Source organism: Anguilla anguilla, chromosome 1 (assembly GCF_013347855.1).
Source record: "Anguilla anguilla isolate fAngAng1 chromosome 1, fAngAng1.pri, whole genome shotgun sequence".
Classification (NCBI taxonomy): Eukaryota; Metazoa; Chordata; class Actinopteri; order Anguilliformes; family Anguillidae; genus Anguilla; species Anguilla anguilla.
This window is the reverse complement of record NC_049201.1, coordinates 79,133,546-79,148,068: the sequence shown is the minus strand read 5'-3', so window position 1 is coordinate 79,148,068 and position 14,523 is coordinate 79,133,546.

The following is a 14,523-nucleotide window of genomic DNA, read 5'->3' as shown; positions in this document are numbered from 1 at the left end:
CACCAGCTGATTGATCCGCCTTGTTTACTCCCAGCATTTCAAACAACACCAACCGGTCCAGTCAGTTCATTGTTCATTCATGAGTTAATTAAACTCATAGTTCTTATTTTTTCGTTGCTTTTTTAAAGTCTCATTTTAATAGTGTCTAAATACTAATCTTATACTTTTCAATATTTCAACACAGATATTCACATAGTTATTCCCAAAAGTGACATCACTTGCCCACACAGTTTTGCCCTGTCACTTCCATTTTGAACTTCCATTTTGAATACATGGCGGCAGAGAGCGTAAGTCTTTACCGGTGGAGGAAAGAAATCAGGTGGAGCACTGCCATTTATGCCTTTGAAAATCATAGAGCATACACAGGAACTGGAGAGGGTAGGAGTGGCCAGTCAGTGAAGCCTAGCAAGTATCGGGAAACATACTCCACATGTTCACAGTTGCTGAGGGCAAAAGAGCTTGCTGCCCATTGAATTCAATGCAGAAATCATGTGATTTAACAACCAAAAAAAAACCTCATTGGTCCAGACGTCTTAGGAAAATTTTTTTTTGAATGCGATTTTATTACATAATGTATTACATATGTAATTTTATTACATAATGCATATTTTTCAATCTGCTTTTAATATGAAACGTAACAGTCCTCATTCGAGTATCAAAATACCATCAGGGAAGATTATTTAGCCTTCAAAAGTCTGATATTCCCCATTCACTTTAATGGGGAGCTCAATGTTTTGCACTCAAAAACGAGGACATGCACAGTGCAAGCTTACTTCCGGGGCTGCACGGCTTAGGTTGGCTGAGGGTGTGTTTTCTTGTCTAGTTAAATATGCATGTCCGTGTTGAAAACAATCAGAGGCAGAAGCAGGATGAGGATCCAGACTACAGCGACCGCATTGAGCGCATATTACACAGGAGGACACATTTCTGAAGATATCGAATCTCAGGCTACATGATTCAGGAAAACAGGTTTGTGGTGTGAAGGCTGTAGTCATCGACTTCATGCCAGTGTCAATCTTTCTGTGGCTGGTGAGGCTTTAATATTCATGCCACGTAGCACTTCAGCGATGACACCATAATTGATGTTAAATATATGAGTCTTGAGTCCTTTATGAGAATCACTTGAGCAGTGCTTTGCACCCAGTGAGTCATGAGTCTGAAGACCGTTCGTATTAACACCAAATATATTATACGTAAGTCATTCTGGATATGAGCATCTTCCAAATGCCTACAATAAAACAAACTGACATCTACCACATAGCAGCAAAGAGCTCAGGTGAGAATGTCTGTAAGAATCAGGACTAAAGACCTGCTGCAGCTTCGCTCATATACTGCATGTGCAGTTATACAGGAGTGTCGGTTCAGTGATGCTGATTTAGGGCTGGAAAATGAATGTTGTTGATCTGTTTCATTTATTTGTATCTACAGGTTCAAGGCCTGTCGCTCATTCACATTACAGCGATAGTAATCTCAGTATTTTTGCTCACCTTGTTGCTGTGGGACTAAAACAGCACGTTCTACCCCGTTTCCCGAGGTACCCAGATGTTCATTATGTGTTTTAAAACTGAATTTCTACAAGCTGAGTTTTTATGAACTGGACTCTTAAAAACAGAATTTGTGGCATTCGTAAAATAGAACATTAGTTTTTTTTTTAGATTGGAATGTTGGGAGGTTTTTTTGAGATGTGAATTCAAAATTATAATATTCAATGCGAATAAATAAAAATATTTAGTTCACAGTTGAAAGTCAAATATATTGATTTCACAGTTAAAGAATTAAAATCTGTTAAATTTGATGAGTTCTTAAAACCTTCTTGAACTTTATTTTATTCCATACGCTACAGGTGTGGGAGTAGGTGCTTTGACGCACATTCCAGCAATCATCCACGGTCTCCAAGGTTGTTGGTTTTGAGTGATTTATTAAACAAAAAATTAAACAACAAACCCGCTTTATACCATTTCTACACAAAATAGGACAGAATAAAATAAAAATAAAAGCCCTAACAAACTTATAAATCATAAATCTGACTAAACTAATTATAAACCAGGAAAAAAAATCATGCAAAATGGCTCCTACACTGCCACTACCCTTCTTCCTCCCAATCCTCATCCTCACCCCAATCCTTATCTTTACACCCATCCTCACCCCCATCCCCCCGCCCGTCCCCACCCCCATCCCCCTCCCCATCCTCATTCTTACCCCCATCTTCATCCTTACCCCCATTCTCCTTCTTACCCCCCTCCCGACCCCCATGCCCCTCCCCCTCCCCATCCTCATCCCCATCCCCATTCCGCATTCCCATCCTCACTCCCTTTCTCACCCGCCTCTCCACCCCCCTCCCCCTCCTCATCCCCATCCTCATCCTCACCCCCCTCCCAATCCGCATCCTCAGCCCCTCGGCCTGCAGCCCCATCACTGGCATCCTGGCCCTGTGTCTCCACGGACCGAGGGGAGGGCTCTACTGAGGCATCATTCCTGTCTTCCAGCTCCATTTCGTTTTGGTCCTGTGCCAGGGGCTGTCTCTGTGGGTCTGTCCCTCCCAGCTGTGGCTCCCTGCGCCTGATCAACAAATTAAGGACCTAATTAGAGCCTATTGACTCAACACAGTTTTTAACTTGATCAGTGAAGAAAACCGCTACTTCTTTTTATGTAACTGATTGCAATACAGCACAATAAGCACAATGTGAACATGGTACATGGCATGCATAGCTATTTGAGATATGATGTGGTTTAAGAGGATAAACACAGTAATCCCTCTAAACACGAAAATAAATTAAGAAAAGGGGACAGGATAAAATTCTGGGATTGCACTTGTGGTTGGAACATACACCAGCATACACAGGGGGTCCCCAGGACAAAGGCTGAGAACCACTGGATTAGATGAGGTAAACACCATTCACATCCATGCCCCTTGACCCCCCCCCCCCTCCCCCAAAATCAGAAGTGAATACATTTGGCCAGTGTAACTGGTGATAATGAAAACCTGTATAGGTACCAGCCCTGCAGAAATGGAATTGCTTACCCCTGCGTTCAACGGGCCTTCCAGACGCAGTATGCAATGGCACCGACACCAACAACAACAGCAGGAACAGTAACAGCAGCAGCAATCTGCAGTGGGGTCATGTTGGAACCTGAACCAAGGGCATTTCAGTCAGATACCACAAAACACACTTTGGACAACAAAAAAAAAAAAAAAACATTTATGCACTCAATCACAGGGGACAAATTAATAGCGCTGTTTAACAAAAAAACTACCATTTACAAAAAAGGGGAAAATCTAACTGAGACCAGGGAAGGTAATAGCTCTGATGGTCTCTATCTTTTAAGTTTCCCGCATTGGGAGCTGCAGTTGCTTTAGTCTATATAATTAAATATTGCTTTATTTTATTTTATTGTTTTTTTTTTTTTTACACTGTAAGCCTGGTCATGTGATTGTGCTATACTTAAATTTCACCTTTAAAGCACAAAGATAAGGTGTCATTGATACTTATCCCAAAATTGAACACAGAATTGAATCAAGGGAACCTTTTTGCATGTATTGTCTGGTAGAAACAAAATATAAGGCTTGATGCAAAAAATGTATTAAAAATCCAAAGGTTTACCAGATGACTCGGTCCTGTTGGTGTTGTTCATCTTTGACACTTCAGATGCGGAAAAGTTGCCTGTGAAACATTCAATCCGCTGCAGTCCATTACATTACATTACATTACAGGCATTTGGCAGACGCTCTTATCCAGAGCGACGTACAACAAAGTGATATTGATAATGTCTCACTTCAGTTGAGTACAGTGGCAGAGACATCGTGGGCATACATACTGTTGACCTTTCCCAGCAAAAAGATCAGCACTTTTGGTTACTGTATGCTGCTCTGCATAAGAGCATCTTCCCCTTGACAAAATGTTCAACACCTGATATTCCAAAGCAGGCAACCAGTGCATCACTCTGGCACCAGAATTATGCACAATTCCCACTGCTAACAATATTAAATTTATTTATTCAATTCATTTGTTTTATTCATATAAATCAGAAATGAAGTGTTGAAACATTTTGCCATATTTTAGTATAATAGGAAAAGTGTTGCATATTATTTTATGCTATTGTGTGGATGTGTGTAGTGGATGTGTGTATCATTTTGGTGATTGTATAATATCTTTACTTACTCTCTTCATCTTTCACAGGGCATTCGGTTAACTCTGGGAAAAAAAGACAAAAAACAGGATATAATATTGGGTAAACTGGGAATATGTGCCATTTCAATGGGGAATATGGGCTGTATATGAAGCTAATTTTGGTCATTGTAAGAGAAAAAAAACAAACAAAGGCTGGGATTCAATCAACAACTGTCTTAATGGCCAATGACTGCCAATTAAATGCAAGAATTTATACTTTTCTTCATAGACTCAGATTGGGAAGTTTCTTTTGATTGCTGAACTAGCCAAACAATAAATAAATAAAAATAAACGTGCTTTAAATTGTTCCACAAAGTTAAGGACAAATGTTAATAGAATCCAAACCAAAATGAAAGAACAATAAAGACCAGTAAGAAATGTTTTCATTACCAGCAGAGGTGGGTAACCCGGCTTCAAAGAGTAAAAAGACTGACCGTGTATTTTCTCCAGCACAATGCACTAAACCAGCTGATTCTAATTAGCATAACTCTTCAGTACGATAGAACTAATTGTTGCAATCAGCTGGTTTAGTGCATGTTGGTGGAGCAAATACATGGTCAGTCTTTTTACTCTTTGAAGCCGGGTTACCCACGTCTGATTACCAGCATCCCTTAACAGAGGAGTTCCAGTAAAAAGAACAGAAATGATACAGCCTCTAAGCCCAACAGAATGGAAGTACGGCTGATATCAGACTGATATCTCACCTGCCAGTTGAAATAGACGTCCGTTACATTTGCAGCTTAAATCGGCATCACAATTATACTCAATGCAGCTGCTGTCAATTCTGCAGAGATGTGTGTGACTGGTGGAGGTGCAAGCTGGTTCTGGAGACCCCATTATTTCAAAACATTCAGGAGCATCACACAGCCATTCCTTTTTACAGATCTCAGGTGTTGCTTCTGAAATAGAGGAAAAATATGCGCACGCACACACAAAATATTTTTACAAAAATGTTTTCTCAGCCATTTTATTTGAATGAAAGATTTTCTTTCTCATGTTTTTGAGCATTAAATGATAAAATCAAACATTACCAATGCATGGAAAATGAATCACCAGGAGAAATCCCCAAACGAGCATGTTTCTGTTATACAAGAGAAAATCAGCACATAATTAGTCGAGTGAAAGCACATGGTTGTGGCAACAACTTGGACCTGCTTCTTAGGAACATAGTTTCTGGAGCCTAAGTGTCTTCACTTCCACATCCACACGCTGCAGTAACTCCTAGCTACACAGTCATAGATCGGGCGGGCATTCAAGCTAGCTAACATGGCTCCGTAGTGAGAATGACACAGCATTTTCTTTTTCCATTTTTTTTTGGGGGGGCTCAAACTCCTAACCACATTAAGTATGTACATTAGCTTTCTGTTAAATACAGAATAACAACACACCCATTACACCAATATACTATGCCTAAAACTGGACACAAAAGTAACAGCTTGTCGGACTTTGCGATCTGTAAAACTGTTCTCGAAGCTTCCCCTGCTCTCGAAGCTTCCCTTGTGAGCGCCTGCATTGTACATCGTAACGGAAGCACACTTTCCTGTGAATCTTAGATCTTTGTTTCAAACAAACAACACATTTCAGGAATGCAGATATCTGGAGCTAGCCAAAAAGTGAAAGTGTTCAGTTTTATTTTCATACCTGTACTCCAGCATGTGTTCAGGCTTCAGCGGTGTGTAATTCTTGGAGGAAGACAGCGTCATTGACGTGCGACCCAAATGGAACGTCAGATGTGGCGGGGCAGTTGAGCGTCACAAATGTCCCAGGTCTGCATCCCAGCCGGAGCCTTTCCGTGTGGAGCCTGCATGTTTTCTTCGGGTCCATGTGGGCTTCCTCTGGGTGTTCCAGTTTCCTCCCACAGCCAGATGACTTGTAGATTATGCCTCCCATGCACTAGATGACTTTAAGACGATTAAAGTCTGATACACTCACTCACATTTAACAACAATCTGTCCAATTCAATGGTTTTCACTCCTAGAGGTACACACATCTTAAGATTCTGCAAAGACTGGGAATCATGCAGCTTTACACATTGTAAAATTCCAACAGGATTCCTTTGGGAGATATTTTTCATGTTAGCCCTCCTCTTTCTGTCGGAAACTCAGATAGAGAAGAAAAATAGGAAGACGGTACTGTGTAAACTATATAGTCAATGGAGCAGCAGCAGCAGTAACGGCTTTCGGCCACTGCTGCACCTGTGTGTGCAATGCCAATCAAAACTCCATGAAAATCCAAGTGGGGGAACATTGTCAAAATTGGAATCATTTGTGCATAGGTCAAAGACCGGAAAACTGTACATTTTACTGATACACAAAAGTTTATCATTTGTTCTGGTCATATTAAATATGTATATGACAAAAAAAATCTGAGCTCCAAATCATGTTCATTGGATGTTTCCTGTATTATAAGGAAAGCTGAAACCTGAAATACATATTTATTTGTATAAATCTGCAGTTTAAATCAGTGTCAGTAGCGTTGTGCCCATTGACTCAGGGTGGGCACGTGCCCACCCAACATAACATGACCAACAAAAACAAACAATATTTTAAACATAGAATTGTGGCTAATATGTTCTAACGTTACAATTAATGGAAAGGGATGAGTTTTCATGCATACATCTTGTCCCTTCAGACAGCCATCGCACCCCATAACTTTATAACTCCGCAGTTCACATGTCATTCACGAGTCTCGCATTGGCACAGGCAGCTGTCAGTGGCTTCGGCAAGGCACAGCGCAAGTTGTAGCTCAAACATGCAGACGAGTGGACAGGTAACAAGTAAGTGTTCTCCATTTGTTATCCGACAGTTTTATAGAGAGATTTTAAAGATTATGGATAAATTGGGTAATTATTAACTGATAGTATGATAAACAGTCATTCGTTGACGGCAATGTATCATCTGTTACCATTCTAAGTAGGCTAATTAGCTTACGTGTGGACAGGCTAGGAACTATCTTGGCAACATTGCAATTTGGCTCACTACAGTCTGTGTCATTAATAACAATCCAATACATTGTTAATAGAAGCTTATGTGGGTGTGTGCGCGCATGCGTGCGCACAGTGTAACCTGAGCAAGCCATAATTGTATATTAGCGAAAGGGTCAACTGTAGGCTATGCTATATTTTTTCAAAATTTGTTTCACATTTACGCAGGAAGACAGCTCCACCATAAAGGTTTTTGAGGGGCAGATCCTTTGATAGCAATTTACTTCATTAATAAACCCACAGCAAAACCACCATTTTCTGTTTTTTGTCTTTGAAGACTCTGTTCGTGGGTGGTTTGGCCATTGACGTGGAAGCAGAGGTAGAGAAGAACTCATCTTCTGTTCCCTGCCCAAATTTTCTGTGAGTTTTTCTCCAACCGTTTCATCTGCAGATGTTAAAAGGCTTTCATTTCTGTCTAATTAACATCTAGGTGTGTTCAGTAGGGATGAGACTAACTCTACATGCGCAAACGCATCTAATAGCACAGGGAACTGTACAATTTAGTTTGATAAAGTATGTACATTACCAAGGTATGACATATAACACCTTCAGTCTGTCTTTCTTTTACCTGATTGGTTGACACTAGTAGACAGTTTCCATCCAATCAAGCTTTGGAGCACTCTGTTGTTGTCATGGACCTGGAGTTGGAGGGACTCCCCCTTCCATGTACAAACACACACACACACACACGCACATATACATACGCGCACGCACGCATGCAGACCTACATACACGCACACACACACACGTGTTTTATTTCCTTAGCTCATTCTCAGTTACTCACCAGTTGCCACCCCCAACCCACCTGTCCCCCATGTGAATTTTGAGTTTCAGAATTGCCCCTGTGAATCTCTCCCTTTCCTTCCCTTCTCTCACGAGCAATGGAAACAGTACATTAGACACACATGAACAGAGGAGAGAACGCGTTATCCTTTTCCTAGAAACTCGCCCCTCCTTCCAATCCTAACTCCTCCAAAAAAGACACCCCCCCCCCCCCCCCGCCCCTTGCTGGGTGCGCACGAGCCCTCAGCCCATTCAACCCTGCAGTGGGAAAGGATTACTATTGTCAAAGCAACTCATCTAATCGAGCCGCAGTGCTCAGCAGTAGCAAAGCATGCTGGGTAAGCCCACTGACCTCACTGTGGGAGCTGTTCTCGAGAGCCCTCCGCAGACGCAGACGCACACGTGTGACGCAAAGAAACCCCCCAAAATATTTCCCTCCCTTTCAGAGGCTCAAGCCGGTCTCTGTGCCAACCCCCCTCCGCAAACCCCTCCCCCCCGAGGCATTTTAGCAGTTATGTACTTCAGTTAACTAATCAATTGCCTAAAGCAGAGGCCTGCGTCCCTGCACCAGGAGAGCTACAGGGAGTGCACCAGGAGAGCTGCAGGGAGTGCACCAGGAGGGCTGCAGGGAGTGCACCAGGAGAGCTGCAGGGAGTGCACCAGGAGAGATGCAGGGAGTGCGCCAGGAGAGATGCAGGGAGTGCGCCAGGAGAGATGCAGGGAGTGCACCAGGAGAGATGCAGGGAGTGCACCAGGAGGGATGCAGGGAGTGCACCAGGAGGGATGCAGGGAGTGCACCAGGAGAGATGCAGGGAGTGCACCAGGAGAGATGCAGGGAGTGCACCAGGAGAGCTGCAGGGAGTGCACCAGGAGAGCTGCAGGGAGTGCACCAGGAGGGATGCAGGGAGTGCACCAGGAGGGATGCAGGGAGTGCACCAGGAGGGATGCAGGGAGTGCACCAGGAGGGCTGCAGGGAGTGCACCAGGAGGGATGCAGGGAGTGCACCAGGAGGGCTGCAGGGAGTGCACCAGGAGGACTGCAGGGAGTGCACCAGGAGGGATGCAGGGAGTGCACCAGGAGAGATCCTTTCCTCTGAACCAGCGGGCGATTGAGAGCGAGGACGCCAGAAGAGCCGACAGCCCAGCCCACCGCTGTGACAGCTCAACTCAAGTGTGGCGTAAGAGCGGGAACCCCGGAGGACTCCAGGAGCAGGGCTGCGGAGTTCACCGGGCTGAAGAGTTCACACGGCGGGGCCGCAAGGCCTCAGCCAGCTGTCGACAGAAAGGAAAGAACAGGAAAAACCCCCGGCACCGGCCACCGTCCTCCAGGACCGGGCGGTTTGGGACCCCCTTCCCCCCTTCCCCTGCTCCAGGGGCCGCTCCTCCGTCCCGCCTCGGTTCCGGAGGAAAGAAAGCGTAAGAGGTCTGGTTTTTCGGGGCGGAAGGCCAATCCTCACATGAATCGGTGGCGGAAACCAGGAGCCGGCTTGAGGCCTGGGCTCTGGCGTCTTTTCTTTCCGGAGCTTTCTGTTACGCGCCCCCCCCCCCCCCCCCACCCCCCTCCTCCCGCCCCCCACCTCGGACGTCGGTTTGTTGAAAGTGTGTCATCTTTTCTTCCAACAGGGGAGGGACCGGGGGGGGGGGGGTGAGGGGGGTCTATAATGGCCACCCGCGTTTGACCCACTTCCTGAGACACGGTTCCGCCGTTTCCATGGCGACGATGGCGGCGAAACGGACACCACCGGAACGGATCCGGGCCCAAGAGGTGGCCGACTGCCAGTGGCATGAAAGCAAGGTAATGGTGTCCACCGCACTATCCAGCCAATCGCAACCCCAGTTTTTTTTTTTTTTTTTCCCCAAAATGGCGATTTATTTACTCTGAGCCTCAGAAACACAGTCAAAGGCGTCACGCTGAAAGGAACTCGAACCCGTGACTAATGTTCACGGGACCTTACTGAAGTGCGTTCTGGGAAGTGACGAATTTTCTCAGGGTTCGCAGGACTATGGGCTTCTCTTATGTAAGTGACTCGTGGCCCCCACTTTCCCGCCTTTTTCCTCATTCTCTCTCTCTCTCTCTCTCTCTCTCTCTCTCTCTCCCTCTGTTACCCACACACACGCAATGGGAGAAAAAAAAGTAGGCCAGACTGGAACAGCTTCTGGAACAGCTTCTAAGTGAAACAAGCCCCTGATTTTAGTCTCTCTCTCTCTCTCACGCTCACACACACGCACACACACGCACACACACGCACACAGTGTGGCTAAGACCAGACACAAAAGACCCGAAGGCCCCAGCCAGGCCTGAGACCACTTTCCCAGGCCCCTCCCCCTTGGCAAGCTCAGGCCGCTGTGAGCACAGACAGGAGTTTAATTTCTTTCGGGGTTAAGATCAAAGTGGCGGAGGAAGAAAGGAAAGAAGGGGGGGGGAGAGAGAAAAAAGAAACCGAGTACGTCATAAAAATCGGTCTGCCCCTCTGTGGCTCTCCCCGTCCCGTCCTAACTGGCTTATGTCAGCCATTGTTGTCAGCAGAGCCCTTCAGACGAGCCCAACCTTGCCCCCCCCCTCCGCTATTCCCCCCCCCCTGGGGGCGACGGGACCCGCAAAGCCAGCAGATACTTTTACAAAAGAGAGGGGTGGGGGGTAGGGTTTGGGCTTGGGGGGGGGGGCCGGGGGGGGGGTGGGGGGGGGAGGAGTAGATGATTCAAATGGCAGTAAAAGTCAACGGCAAAAAAAGAAAGGAGAGAGGGAGAGGGAAGAGGATAGACCGGTATAGAGAGAGAGGGAGGGAGGGAGAGAGGGGGATTGATGTGTAGCATAGTATACTGGGAAAGGAGCTGGTCTTGCAACCTAAATATTTGCAGGTTTAATTCCTGGGTGAGACACTGCCATTGTACCCTTGAGCAAGGTGCTCTAACCTGCGTTGCTTCAGGATATATCCAGCTGTAGAAATGGATGCTATGTAAAAAGTTGTGCGTGTCGCTCTGAATAAGAGCGCCTGCCAAATGGCTGTAATGCAATGAATGAAACAGGCGCTGGAAAGAAGCGGTTGGCGTTTCACTGGTCCACCATGAGTGCTCTTACCCGAGATGGAAAAGGGAAAGGAAGGATCGAATCGCTCTCCTTCAGACAAAATGTGAATCTGGGGTGTCTATGAAGCTCACTGGTTTATTACACCTTTATCCACCACGCCCCCCCAATCCCCACTCACCACCACCAAGTGACTACAAAAAAGTAAAACGCCCCTCATAAAGCTATAAACCTTTCCAGAGTGTGTGTGTGTGTGGGGGGGAGGAAGGAGGGGATGAAGGTTTATCAGGAATGAAGTTTCCAGTTTCCATGTGGCATGAATCATCCACTTCCTTAAGTACTTCTCAGCTTTCCTCTTCAGAACCCCAAAGAACGAACAAAAAAAAAAAAAAAAAAAAAAAAAAAAACGGTGCCGTGTGCATAATTTAAACCCACAGTGCTGATGGCCTCCAATGTGCGGCTGTTCTTACTACGAAACATTTCTCACAGGAACCCCGGGGAACCAACTGCAACTAAATACGAGATACGAGATACGAGACACTCTCAATGCCACACAATCCGGGTGGTGGAATTTGTTAGCGATACAGATTCTGAGAGAGCTTTCCCAAACACAAACAGCAGCAGCATGTAGCATCGACAACAGCAAACCACACAAACCCAACAATAGGGCATACAAAAGACGCAACTTAAAAATAAAGTGCATGCAAGTGAAAAGTGACAGGTGCAGAGGTCAGAGTTCACAGAGAACGTGACACCTGGGACTACAGAGCTGTCGGTGAACATTGGCCTGGGGGGGGGGGGGGGGGGAACTGTCGTTAAACTCTTTAAAAGGTGTGAGGTCACAAATGTGTGAACAGAATGTTCTTAACTGAACGTTCTAAAGGTGAACGATGTCATAATCACTACTGGTGACGGAAAGCAATGGAGTTCTAGAACAATCATACAATGCTGAAAAAAAAAAAACATTCCAAAAAAAAACCTTAAAATGATCAGTCTGGCCCACATAGGGTTTTATGCAGTAAATCAAAGGCCAGGTATTTGTAAAGGTGATGAGCTGAATAGAAGGGATCTGATGTTATTTTCTTTGCCTGTTCGATGATGCGTTTGCGGTAGACGGAGTCCAACGAGGGGAGGTCACACCGGGTACTTTTTGGATGCCCTGGAGATAATCCGGTTTATTTCGTTTGAGGTATTTCCTTGCGATTCTGTACCAAAATGATGATCTGAGATTTTTGTGATGCTTTCTACTATGGATGTGTAGAACTTTGAAGGAGGAGCTGTCAGTTTTCCCTGCAATTCCTTAGCCGTCTCAGAAAGAGCAGCCTTTGCCGGGCCTATTGGTGGAGCTGCTTAACGTCAGTGTGTTTACTGCGATTCACCAGGCTATCAAGTGTACCTTCCCACACAAAAAAAAACAAAAAAAAAGCCTTACTGTATTCAATGTGGGGTTTGAAGGTTGCACAGGAAACCAGGCCGGTTGTCCATCCTTCAGGATGCAGGTCTTGCTGAGCCACCTGTCACATGCAATACGTGGCTTCGACCACAAATAGTACAGGACTGCTGAGAAACCGCCTGACGCTGCGTTTCCAAGCCAGCCAAACGACCGCTCTGGAGAATTTAGCCCCGAGAGCGGTGGACCTAACAACAACGGTTTCTGGAAAAGGACGGATGACCCGTTTTCCCCATTCACTGCGATCCCCTAAAATCAACCCCAATGTCCCGCCAGAATTTCTATCGCCCTTTCTCCCTTTGGCTCGAGCCAAAGTACAGCAGAGCGGTGGATCTGCCTGGAGCCCTGCGTTACCCGGGAGTCCTGTCTGAAACCGAAAGTAGAGCACAGGCCAAGAACGCCGTTACAATCTCTCTTGTGTGTATTTGGAAAGCAACAAACCAAAGATAAAAACGTTCTGACGATTTTTTTCCCATATTTACTCTTCCCCCAGTTGTCCAGACTTTGGACATCTCACAGCACTTCCTCTAGGGGAAAGAAAGATGATGTCACGTGAATCGTGTCATCACAACCTCTGTGCAACTGACGCTTAAAATAATCTTGCAGAAATGTGTTTATAAACACAATGGAGCAAAGCCCAATGGGATTTATTGAGGGCGTAGATCAAAGGACTCAAACCCCCAGTCCTGGAGGACTGCGATGTCTGTCTGTATTGGCAGCCTCTCCAATCAAACAGCCAGCTAAGGCACTGTGAACAAGGTGTGCAAACTCTTCAGCCAACCAATGATTTCAGAGACTCACTCGTACTGAAACACTGAAATCCAGCAGACAGGAGCATCGCACCCCTAGCATAGACCGTTTTTGTAATGCAGTCGTGTGATTTTTGCGGTCGATGATTTGCTTGAATGCATTTGCATTCAACGCCAGCCAAATCTGAAAGTGGATACTAAGGGCCAGTCAACTGCCCCTTCACAAAAAAGTGAGCCAGAATCAACAATCCCACAATGCACCAGTGTATTGTTTAAACGACCTCTGGTTTCCTAATAAGAACTGAAGTAATTAAATGTGAAGCAGGAACCAAAGAGACATTAAGTTACCATTTTCTGCATTTTGAGTTTTTGTTGGAGATTTTGTTCAAGAGTTCGATTTTAAACTGAATGTCTGGAGACAGCATTTTATTTTCGGCTTGTTGCTTTCCAAATACACAAATGAGAGGACAGAGAGATTGGAAGAAGGTTCTTGGGCTGTGCTCGACTTGCGGATTCAGACAGATCATCCAGATATTCGTGACAAACTCCTGAGTAACGCACAACTTCAGGCAGATTCACTGCTCTGCCGTACTTTGGCCTCGAGCCAAAGGGAGAAAGGCGACTGAAATTCTGGCGGGACGATGGGGTTGATTTTAGGGGGATGGCAGGGAAAGGGAACACGGATCATCTGTCGTTTTCCAGAAACAGTTGTTACGTCTACCGCTCTCGGGGAAATTCTCAGGATCTACCGTTAGCCTGGGCCTAATTAGCAACGGAACGTTGCGTACTGGCACTGGTAAAATTTGCAAGGTCACGCCACCATTATCGACAGTAGCGTCTGACCTGCTGTTGACAGTTCTGAGTGTTATTTTGTCTCCGGGAGGCCATTTTCCCCACAGTGATGAGGCATAGGCGCAGCCCAAATGGGGGCGCGATCACGATGCCCCCCATGACAACACACATCCAGGCCGTGAGCGTCCCAGAGGGCAACCGATCCACGGGTGCACTCCCAAATTTGGACACGCGAGATGGACGGGACACCGCGTGTCGTAAAAGGTACCGTTTTGTGCCCAGACAAATTCCCCGGGTCCTGTGAGAACACCATTGCCCAAGGCACTGCCACACAGGGAATCAAGCTGCTATCCAACCCTCCGGTCCTTTGCCGCCGAAGAACCCACACAACCTGATGGGTTCCTCTTACAGCTGCCAGGGTACACACTCTCATGCTCCTGCCCCAGCGTCTATTGGCCTCCACTGCATTTCGGCAGTCTCCGATTGGCCAAAGGGTCCAGCACGCCTCGTTTTCCAAGGCCCAAACTGGCTGCTGATTGGACAGAAACCCGGAAACTGGCTGCTGATTGGACA